This window comes from Chelonia mydas, chromosome 5 (genome assembly GCF_015237465.2).
Source record: "Chelonia mydas isolate rCheMyd1 chromosome 5, rCheMyd1.pri.v2, whole genome shotgun sequence".
NCBI lineage: Eukaryota > Metazoa > Chordata > Testudines > Cheloniidae > Chelonia > Chelonia mydas.
The window spans coordinates 67,297,341-67,309,347 of NC_051245.2; the positions used below are offsets into that span (position 1 = coordinate 67,297,341).

The window sequence follows — 12,007 nt, forward strand, 5'->3', positions numbered from 1 at the left end:
CATTTTACTTGGACAGGACTAAACTATTTAGACCCTCTTTGCAGTTGTTCTTAGCAATTGCAGACAAAATTAAGGACCTTTCCAGTTTCTTTTCGAAGAATCTTATCGTGGATTTCCTCCTGTATACATTTGTGTTATGGCATGCCTAATATAACTACACTGAATAGGATGCTAGCATGGTCAATCAGATTGCAGGTATCCTCTACAGCCTTTCTAGCCCATGTGACTATTCTGGACATTTGTGGAACCACAATTTGATCTTCAGTACATATGCCATCTCCCAACAGTCTAGAGATGATGCCAGTTTTGGACATCTAGTCCTTCAATCGTTATTCAGATAGACTCCGATCAAACTGCTTGGGAGACCCCTGCAGTGGAATGGACATGTGCTACACGCACATGTCCATTCCATGACCCTCCTTCCCTTCTGTATTGAAGTCTATCCAGTAAGAAGGAACTGAGTAGAGGAGGGGCGGCTCTGCTCTTTATACCATTGTACAGCAGCATGAGGCAGCAGCACTGTGGGGCCCTGATCTTTGGTGCTTCTGTAATGCAAATATTGGATGATGGTAATTAATGGCTAAACTAGAACTAGCAATGGGAAATGCACTCAGTCTGGGATTGCCAAGGAGACTTGAGAGCTGGGTGCATAAGAACCTTAGGCTCCTTTGAAAATCCTAGTCAAGATTTATCTTTGTTTTGGTATAATTGTGATATTATGCAACACTTAAAGTATGTAATATATATTTGACACATGCCATTTGAATATGTCTATCCCATGCAGTTTGTAAACACACTCAAAATTATACAAATCTATATACATAATTTTTTGTCAATTACTGTGGTGTGTGTATGCTAAATAAGTGGTCTGTCTTTAGTAGAGTGGCAAATTCTAAGACCCTATGTAGGAATGCAGGGCTCTTCTGCTGAATGCTAAAACTCTGTTCAGGGTAATTTCTGGAGATTCATGTTGGTGAAGTGGCTTATCAGGAAATGAAGGAGGTGGAATGCTCTCTCTTAGCAGAGGGCATTAGGAGAGAGGAGGTTATGGAGGGAAACTCCAGTCTTGAGAAGGAAATTTAGCCTTAAGTGTTTGTGTTACAGTGTATGAGTTACTGTAAAGCCAAAGCAGCATGGAAGTGTGTATATATACATCCTGTGTATATTGTTGAGGATGGGGTAAGGAGTTGCTCTTTGCACACTTCTATTGTAAATTAATGAATGTAAATGCCCCCCAAAAATGTAAATAAGCTTCTCTACTTCCAGTAAATTCAGACAGTCTAGCTATTTTAACTATTCTGTGACATATATATATAAAAGCAAAACTGTTTTCTTCACTTGGAGTTCTGTATAGAAACCGGTGGCAGAATATGGCTCCTGGTCATTACAGAAATCTTTGCTCCTTCTGTTTCCTCCAAGCCCTTTATCAGTTGAAGACATGAAACAACCTGAAAATGTAAAGGATCTGGTTGAAGTTTAAATTATTGTAAAGGACTAAAGAGTGCAGTAAAATAGATGAAAAAATAAATGTCTGTTTTTACACAGAGTTCCTTGGGAATTTAAAGAACATTTAAAAAAAATTAAAAAAAAGAGGAGAGGTGGAAAAAAGGAACAGTCAGAAGATTTGAACACTGGACCGGAGGATTAAGGATATCTCTGTAGAACATCAACACTTAAAAAGGTATGTGAACTTTTACCTTCTGCTAGTAAGCCTGAGCTGAAAGTCAGCTGGTCACTTTACCCTTAGTCATCGTAAAATTTGTCATCTCATAATTTTCCACCATTCCAGTTTATGGTTGTCAAGGTTCCTTCCCCGCTCTGAACTCTAGGGTACAGATGTGGGGACCTGCATGAAAACCACCTAAGCTTACTTTTACCAGCTTAGGTTAAAAATTCCCCAGGGTACAAACTATTTATTTTACCCTTTGCCCTTGGACTTCCACTGCCAGCACCAAACATTTATCTGGTTTATTTATTAGGAAAGCTTTGTTTGGAAACGTCTTTCCCCCCAAAATCCTCCCAACCCTTGCACCCCGCTTGCACAGGTGACCACAGACCCAAACCCTTGGATCTTAAGAACAATGAAAAAGCATTCAGTTTCTGAAAAGAAGGATTTTAATAGAAGAAAAAGTAAAAAAGAATCACCTCTGTAAAGTCAAGATGGTAAGTACCTTACAGGGTAATTAGATTCAAACCATAGAGAATCCCTCTAGGCAAAACCTTAAGTTACAAAAAGACACACAGACAGGAATATCCATTCTATTCAGCACAGCTTAATTTCTCAGCCATTTAAAGAAATCATAATCTAACACATATCTAGCTAGATTACTTACTAAATTCTAAGACTCCATTCCTGTTCCGTCCCCGGCAAAAGCATCACACAGACAGACTCTTTGTTTTTCCCTCCCCCCAGCTTTTGGAAGTATCTTGTCTCCTCATTGGTCATTTTGGTCAGGTGCCAGCGAGGTTATCCTAGCTTCTTAACCCTTTACAGGTAAGAGGATTTTTCCTCTGGCCAGGAGGGATTTTAAAGGGGTTTACCCGTCCCTTTATATTTATGACAATGGTACAATGTAGTACTTTTCTAAAAAGAAACATATGGGATTCTTTTTTGTCCATCTCCCAAGTGGAAGGAATTTCTTGTTTCTTGTTTTGTTTTTAGAATGTTTGTATTACAGTGGCTCCTAGAGGGCCTAGGGTGACCAGGTGTTCGGTTTTTGACTGGAACACCTGGTCGAAAAGGGACCCTGCTGGCTCCGCTCAGCACTACTGAGTGGGCCATTAAAAATCCGGTTGGTGGTGCTGCGGTACTAAGGCAGGCTAGTCCCTACCTGTCCTGGCTGGTACACCGCTGCGCTCCGGAAACGGCCAGCAGGTCTGGCTCCAAGGCGGGCGGGGCACGGGGCTCTGCACTCTGTCCATGTCCTGAGCACCGGCTCCATACTCCCGGCCAAGGGGAACTGGGTGGGGCGGTGCCTGCGGGCAAGAGCGGAGTGTGGAGCCTCCTGGCCTCACTGCTTAGGAGCTGGACCTGCTGGTTGCTTCTGGGGTGCGTGCTTCTGGGGTTAAGGGAGCCTACCTTAACCTTGCTGTGCTGCTGACTGGTAACCTGAGGTAAGCCTACCACAACCCCCCCTCCTACACTCCGAACCCCTCGTTCCTGGTCCCACCCCAGAGCCCGTACACCTTCCTGCACCCCAACCCTCTGCCTCAACCTGCAGCCCCCTCCCGCACTCTTCATCCCTCAGCCCACACCCCCCCAGCCTGGACCGCCTCCTACACTCCAAACTCCTCATTCCCAGAGCCAGCACCCCAAACCCTCCCACGCTCCTACCCCCACTCAGTGAAAGTGAGTGAGGGTGGGGGACAGTGAGCCACTAAGGGAGGGGGAATGTAGTGAGCGGGGGGTCTGGGTCTCAGGGAAGGGGCGGGGCTAGGGTGTTTGGTTTTGTGCAACTAGAAAGTTGGCAACCCTTAGAGGGCCCTGAACAGGATCGTGGTCCCTTTGTGATAGGCGCTGCCCAAATATATAATGTGAAATGGTCCCTGCCCAGAGGAGCTTACTCTTTTAAGATTACAAGTGACATAGGAAAGCTAAGGAAGAAAGGGCACAGTCAAAAGTTAAGCAAATGTTTGTTATTTACAATTGGAATTTTTTTCTTTATAATGCAGATAATGCTTTGAATAGGTGGTTATTGTGGAAAAGCAGAGTCAAAGGAGTGTGTCCTACATTCCAGCAGTTTCATGATCATTCTTAAGTGTTGTGGGAGTGAAGTTCATAGTTGTGGGCCAGATAGTGAGAAAAGTCTGTCTCCCTCCCTTACTAGTTTCACGTTTTCGATCATCAGTTACGTTGTTTTAGTGGAAAAACAACAAGGAGTCCGGTGGAACCTTAAAGACTAACAGATTTATTTTGGCATAAGCTTTTGTGGGTAAAAAACCCACTTCTTCAAATGTGTGGAGTGAAAATTACAGATACAGGCATAAATATATATTGGCACATGAAGATACGGGAGTTACCTTACAAGTGGAGAACCAGTGTTGAAGGCCAATTGATTCCGGGTGGATGTGGTCCACTCCAGTAATTGATTAGGAGGTGTCAATACCAAGAGAGGGAAAATTTCTTTTGTAGTGAGCCAGCCACACCTACTTCCTATTCAAGCCCAAATTGATGGTGTTAAGTTTGCAAATGAATTGTAGCTCTGCAGTTTCTCTTTGAAGTCTGTTTTTGAAGTTTTTTTTGTTTAAGAATGGCTATTTTTAAATCTATTGAGTGTCCAGGGAGATTGAAATATTCTCCTACTGGCTTTTGTATGTTACCATTCCTGATGTTTGATTTGTGTCGATTTACCCTTTTACGTAGAGACTGTCTGGTTTGGCCAATGTACATGGCAGAGGGGCATTGCTGGCTCATGATGGCATATATCACATTAGTAGATGTATGGGTGAATGAGCCTCTGATGGTGTGGTTGGGTCCTATGATGGTGTCGCTAGAGTAGATATGGGGACAGAAAAGGTAACAGGGTTTGTTACAGGGATTGGTTCCTGGGTTAGTGTTTCTGTGGTATGGTGTGTAGTTGCTGGTGAGTATTTGCTTCAGGTTGGGGGATTGTCTGTTAGCAAGGATTGGCTTGCTTCCCAAGGCCTGTGAGAGTGGGGGATCGTTTTCCAGGATAGGTTGTAGATCGTTGATGATGCGCTGAAGAGGTTTTAGCTGGGGGCTGTACGTGATGGCCAGTGGTGTTCTGTTATTTTCCTTGTTGGGCCTGTTCTGTAGTTGGTGACTTCTGGGTACCCGTCTTGCTCTGTCAATCTGTTTCCTCATTTCCCAGGTGGGTATTGTGGTTTTAAGAATGCTTGATAGAGATCTTGTAGGTGTTTGTCTCTGTCTGAGGGATTGGAGCAAATGTGGTTGTATCTTAGGGCTGGGCTGTGGACAATGGATAGTGTGATGTGTCCTGGATGGAAGCTGGAGGCATGTAGGTAAGTATAGTGGTCAGTAGATTTTGCCTCAAGTAAATTGTATAGCTCCTGTGGATGGTTGTGAGGATCAGTACCAAAGCCTTGAACTTGAAGCCTAAAGTGCTATCATTTGATGTGGTGTTGCTGTAAATACTGGGATGTTGTCATGGATATCTCAATGGACAGCTGCAGTCATAAAGCTAACAAGCTATTTTAGTATGCATAAGGAATGGATTGGAGAATAATTATATAAATCAATGATGTGGCCCCATCTTGAATATTTCATGCAATACTGGCTGTCTGATCTCAGAAAGGATATTTTAGAACTGGAGTGGGTTTAGAAAAGAGCTGTGAGTATGATCAAGGGCATGGAAAAACTCTTGTATGAAAAGAGCTTGAAAAAATCAGGATTGTGTATTTTAGAAAGGAGATGAATAAGAAGGGACTTGATAAAAGTATATAAATAATGAATAGCATAGAGAAGGTAGATGGGGCTTTTCTGTTCTTTCCCTCTCCCACCCCAAACCTAAGAACAAGGGGACTGTAATTGGGTCAGCCATCCTGGTTGGGTATGTCCAGGGTCTTTAAGCCAGTCCAGCCCTGGTATGGGGCCGCATTCCCAGGGCTTCCTCCCTGGAAACGCTATCTTCCTGTGGTCCTCCCCAGGCTCAGTTCCTGCAGACAGCCAGGAGCTCCCTCAATGCTCCACGCCAGCAGACTGTCCTTGGCTCCTTCCTAGGAGCCAGCCATGAGCCCAGGGTGGATAAAAATCAATGATTTAAAAAAAAAATTGGATTTTTTTTATTTAAATTGGATTTTTTTAATAAAATGCTTTTTGAGGAAAAAACCCATCTAAAGATAGTTTTAATTAAGCTACATTATAGCTCAAAGATATCTCATCGTGGAATAGGGAATATAAATTCTAATTTTATAGTATGAGACAATATATTCATGTAATGTTTAAGAAAAGTTTTGTAAATGAGTTCCAATAGTTCATGGATTAGGGACCTAATCTTATGGAATTCCAGGGGCTTCTGTATAGATTATTTAGGTTAATCTTTCTGTCTACCCAATGGGACTCAGTGCTCAATCTAGAAGATACCATCAGAGATGCTTAGTTTTGCTGTTCTCAAGCTTTGGGTTTGTGTCTCCAGAGACAACATGCTTGTTAACAGCAAATAAATACATAAATAGTATATAGAGGTGAGACGTAAGAGACTCTGTTGTCCCTCTGCAAATTTGTGTACACAGAGTCAATCCCTTACCTCTCTCTAAAAGTGCAAAGTTTCAAAAAGTTCAATGAATAGAAGATTGTTTGGGCCAGAATAGATCTGGACAAGGAGAAGAAGTCTGGAGAAAAATGTGAGAGGGAGGGACAGGCAGTAGAAACAAAAGTGAAACTATTTGAGCAGCATATTCCAGAAGTCTTGAGGTCTTTCTGAGTGTGTACCCTTCATTGATTTGAGATCTACCATACTATTCTCTCACTAGAAGGGAAAACCTATAATGGCAGCAGGCCGTAGATGAGATCCAGTTTGGGTCTCCTCTATCTCTGAGTTGTGAAGAACATGTATTAAAGTTATAACAACCAACAAGAATGCACTTTTATGTAGAAATCCATGATTAAATTGAGTCTTCCTGACTTGTGATTTAAATCATGATTTAAATCAATTTGATTGAAATCAAATCCACCCTGCATGAGCCTCTCACTCCCCCGGTCCCTGCCAGCAGACTGATCTGTCCGTGGCCCTCCTGCTCTTCCAGGCAGCCAGGCCTGCAGTCCTTTCTTCTCCAGTTCCAGGCTGCAACTAACTGCTGCTCTGTTCTGCAGCTCCTTTTTATAGAGTTCTCCTGGCCCCTGATCGACCGTTCCAGCAGCCCCTCTGGTTGCTTCCTCAACCACCTCTCCACTGCTCCTTTCCTGGGATGGGTGTGGCAGAACCCTGAGGCCTCCAGCAGGAGGGCCTTGAATATCACAGTGATACTCAGTGCAATTAAAAGGTGGGAAGTTCAAAACTGAGAATAGGATATACTTTTCACCCAATGTGGGATTAAAGTGTGGAACTCATTGCCATGGTAAATAATTGGGGCTAAGAATTTATCAAAATTCATGAATGGATCTGATATCTAGATAGATATAGGGAATATTCAGAGTTGTTATAACAATGATGACAAACTTTGGAAGGGATATTAAACCTCTTGCTTTAGGTCTGAAGACAATGTCTATTAGAGGATTAGGATGAGACCTATAAGGATGGGCTCAGATTATCCCATATCTTCTTACTGTGGGTTTCTTTCACCTTTCCCTAAAGCATCTGGTATTGGCCACTGTCAGAGACAGAATATCGTATTAGATAGCTATTGATATACTTGATCTGAACCAGGGCCCATGTTTCTGTCTTTCACACCACGATTATGGTTCTCTGTGTCTGGAAACTTCTAAATCACATTTGGGCACTACCAAAATATGTATAGCAACCATAAAATGGGTGTGCATCCATTAGAGCTTTCTTAAGGCTGGTGGTCTCATCTCTGGGTACAGTACATAGCAATATTTAGGCTTTGAGGTCCTGAATCATGACCAAATTTGAATGTGACTGGATGGGGTGGAATTTCCAAGTTAGACATTAATGGAAGAGAATATTCCTGTGTCCATTTGTCTTTATTGTCCATTCTTACTCGGATTGTATGTAGCGTAATGCCATCTTTGCCATTTCTCTTTTTTCTCCCAAGGTCAGACAGTTTTTTGTCATCACTTTTTGAGGCAAAATCTTTTATGATTTCTGATAACCTGAGGACAAATTTTTGTGAATTTTTTCATATTCTACAATTTGGACTAGAGAGTGCCTTCCGGTCTCAATCTTCCCTCTGTTACATTGGCCATACAGTCATTCCTTTCTGGATTTACACTGTGCTTTGTGCCTCTCAATTTCTACCTCTAGTTTATTGTCGCTGGTTCTGCATTTGGTGGGAATATGCGTTTAGTTTTGCAACATTTCACAGTTGTGTGCTACTCTGCTACCATGATAATTCTCCTCGAGCTTGTTGCTGTGTTTTTTTTTTTTTTTTTAAATTTGTTCTTCCCAATAACTTGTATATTAGTGTTTTAGGTGCTGGTCTAGCACTTGAGCATTTTTTGCTTTTGGGTAGCATTCTTTGCTCCAGTGGTCAGGAGGTTAGAGTTGTTGAGCCCTGGGACCAGAGATCTATATGAGTGGATCAGGCTTTCATTTTGATCTAATTTTGGATTCTCTAGTGCTTTGGAGTAGAGTAGAGTTTGCTGCCCTGGTTGACATGAAACCAGAAATTCAATATTCTTTTCTTTATGTTTATTAGGAGGGGAACTCTGCTCTGCCTTTATTGCAGTGTTGCTGCTGGGGTTCCTGTGCACGTAAGGGTGTGTGTTGGGAGTCAGTTAAGGTTGGATTTCAGACTTCACTCCCATAAAGTAGAATGGATTGGTTTGAACTGTCATGGTTGTGTGACAGTAGTGGTATTGGTTCCTTTTTGGTGTTAAAGGCCCACCACAATGCTTTTTCTTGAAGTGCTTTTATAGCCAGTGTCATGTTATTTTATGCGTTTATTACGAGCCTCAGGTATTTGTTCAGTCTTCATTTTACTCTGTTTTGGTTGTTTTGGGTCTCTTTCTGAAATCAAGGTTTGTCTTTACAAGGTTGATCAATAGGGCACATATATTTTAGAAAGTTTCCATAGGTGACAGTATGACCAGATCATCAGCATACTTTAGGTATTCTTACATATTATCTCAAAGCATTGTTCTATAATTTATTTATTTTTACAAATGTAATGTTAACTACTGATATCCTTATTTTGTTTTTGTTTGTTTATTTTGAAGGAAATAGTTATTTTGCTTATTCTCTGTTTCACAAACTCTGGTATTCTGTATGTTTCTCAAGTCATTGATGTTAGTGAGTTTTTATTAAACAAAGTTCAGGGGCATTGAATGAAGCATTAGAAATGATGTAATCATTTGTGGCACCCTGAGCAGGGGAATACCAAACTTGAAAAAAAAAGTTTTGTATATAACTACCCCTAGTATTGTCTCCTTGAACGCTGTGTTACTGTAATGCTCTTTATTTGGGGCTACGCCTTACCACCATCCAGGAACTTCAGCTTTTGCAGAATGTGGCGATTCATTTGTTTCACAGCTCTTCTCACATCATACTACTGCTCCATGATCTGCACTTGCTCCAGTTTGTTTTCCTGTGCAATAAAATGTATGGGTTTTAACCTGTAAAGTCCTACATGGTTTAGGACATGGGTATCCTCATTGACTGACTGCATCTGGGCCCTTGCAATACTTCAGCAGTTAATAATAAGCACTTCAGCTGATCCTAACAGCCCCTTAATTTAATTGGGAGGGGTCTGGAGGCAGGGCTGTCTGAATTAAGAATCTTCCACTTTGGAACCTGTTTTCCCTGTTAGGCTTTCAGAATGGAATTTGATGACTTCTGAAAAAGTAATTTATATTTCTTCATCTTTTTCTGGAATGGAAGGCTCAGGATGATCTAAAACAGAGACCAGAGTACAAAATATATATGTGTGTGTGTGTGTGTGTGTGTGTATGTATGTATATATATATATATATGTATATTTTAATTCATATGCTTGTGCCCAGACCTCTGCATGATGGGGGCAGGGGTTGTATTTTTGAACAATTCAAACTAGTAATGCTTTAGCAAGGAGACTTCTGTCCTACTCCACCCTACTCTTATCAGGCTTTTGGCCTACTCATTTGCAAACTTTTAGGTCTCCATTAGGAGGCTCAGCAGAAGCCTGCTGACCTACCATGACAGCAAGAACTTTTTTGGAAAAAGGCAGAGTTCTGCTAGAAAAAAATACAAAGAAGAATGTAGAACAGCTTTCAACCTGAACTTCAACATCCAGCCTCATCTTTTGTGATTGTGGTAGAGAAAAGATACTCCAGCTAAGAGCCTAGCCTGCATAAGTAGATACAGGTTTAAAGGGTACTCAGAATAAAAAATGGAGCTATCAGTCTTCCTAATAACTAGATGGCTAAAGGTTTTCATTCCCTTCCATACATGTTAATAAAACTCCTGGGTTTTTAAAAGGTTAGAGGATTCATACTTCTCAACCTTTCTGTGTAAAAATATGAAAATGAAGATGATTATGAATAGGCTTGGAAGGATTAAATTTTTATCATTAAATGTCAAAAAACATTAATTTCACCATACATGCACAAACTAATTAAAAACTGCTTCCATTAATAATCAAAATTTATAGATCAGCAAAGTAGGAGAAGTCCTCCTTAATAGATTATTAGATTTAAGGATATTTTTGATGTGATGTTGAGAATTTGTGTTTTTAACAGTTAAAAGCTTTAACTTTTTGAATCTATGGTAAATATCATTAAATAATTGTTTGACCCCTCCAATACTTTACTAAAACTGTGAAAATTTGCCAATAAGTTTAGAAACGTGCTTAAAAATAAAAATTGAATTCTGCCAAGCCTAATGATGAATATTATTTTAAAGACTCTACCATTAGATGGACATGTCATTAGTGTTGCTGCCTGTGGCATAGTCCCTCACCATCAACAATATTCTTAGCTAAAATTTGCCAGATAGACCTGGTGACTTATGTCCTTAACTTCTCCAACCTGGAGGGCTCATACCTGACATGACAGCTTCATAGAAGAAATGAATATAAATTTTAAAAATGGTTTGTTGTGCCTTTTGGTGACGACTGACAGGAATGTCAAATTTCAAATCCCCACAGCTTCCATTTAAGTCTTTCACACTGAGAACATGGAAATTGTCAGTCTGTTACCCTGTTGCAGGTGTCTGTCTTTATATGTGATATAAGGGTAATATGGTTGGTAATTATAGGCCATGGAGGTACCAATGTTTGTAGTTAATGGTTTTCTGACATGTTCCATTTTAAGTCCCTGTTTTCAGTTGCTCATAATTTTTTCCAGACTTAAACGATTTGGGCTGAAATTTTCCATGCTGTGTGTCTCCCTCAGGCTGATGATGTGTGTGTGTGTGTGTGTTTGTGTGTGTGTGGAAACTTTTGGCTAAACAGTTCAGCTGTTACTGAGAATGAAGTTATGGAGAAATAGGTTGTTTTGCCTACGTTAAAACAATTGTTAGAACTGTTTCACTGTGAAACACTAGCTTCTCTATGCTTTGACATAAAATTTGGCGGAGAGGTTGCTCTGATCTCAGGAAAGCGCCTTTTGCTGTCCCTGTGATAATTTGCCCAGATTTGGCCGAGTTATAAGCCTTTGACAAATGTTAGTCCACATGTGCTCAGCAGAGTTTTGCTAGGGTTTTGGTGACTAAATTCTCTGAGGATTTCGTCTATACTGAGCATGATCAATTTCTCCCTCCTCAATAGTTCCTGTGTGCTGACCGAATTGCACATGTGCAATGACTACGCCTGCTTCAGCCCAGGGTTGTAGAGGCTGAGCTGGACTTGTCTTGAAATTGCACCTCCTGACTTCTGGACCACCCTGGTGCTGAGCATATGAAGGAAGAGCAGGGAGACTTGTGCTCATGGAGGAGAAGGAGGAAGCTGCTTGATTAGAATGTAGAAAAGTGAACAACTGGGGAAGAGATGCAAGACAGGATGGGGCGATGGGCAAGAGTTCAGGGGGGAAGGAATAGAAGTTGGGGGGGCAGGGGCAAGAGTAGAGGGAGCAGGAAGATAGGAGCAGGGGGGTGGAAGAAGGGCAGGATCCAGGGAAATGGAGAGGATAGGAGCCAGGGGTTGGGGGACTTGATAGGAGTATGTGGGTGAGTGGGAGATGACAAGGCCAGGAACTGGCCAAGATTGTAATGGGGGGGTGGGGGAAATGGGGAGGCTTGAGGGGGTAGCAGGAGGGGTGGTAAGGATAAGAGCAGGCGAGAAGGATCGGAGCAGGGGGAGGAACCAGAGAGGGAGGATAGAAGCAGGTGGGAGATGGGACAGAGCCAAGGAGGTTAGCAGCAGCAGAGAGAGATGTGCAAGAACTGGAGAGAGGCTCGAAACCTCTGAAAACCCAATGGCAAAGTGTGTGTCC

The 12,007-nt window shown here is 41.7% G+C and overlaps 1 protein-coding gene across 19 annotated transcripts in view; it reads left to right on the forward strand.

The window, feature by feature from the left end:
* The window catches only part of FER (FER tyrosine kinase), a 427,220-nt gene that overhangs the window by 33,035 nt on the left and 382,178 nt on the right, over window positions 1-12,007 (forward strand). For 15 of the 19 annotated variants that reach the window (XR_005225689.2, XM_037901518.2, XM_043547707.1 and 12 more), the window contains one exon: window positions 1,546-1,681. The gene's annotated coding sequence lies outside the window, so the exon portion shown is untranslated. Of the gene's footprint in view, window positions 1-1,545; window positions 1,682-2,413; window positions 2,495-12,007 lie in introns of all 19 variants that reach the window. The other 4 variants (XM_043547703.1, XM_043547702.1, XM_043547704.1 and 1 more) reach the window with 1 other exon arrangement.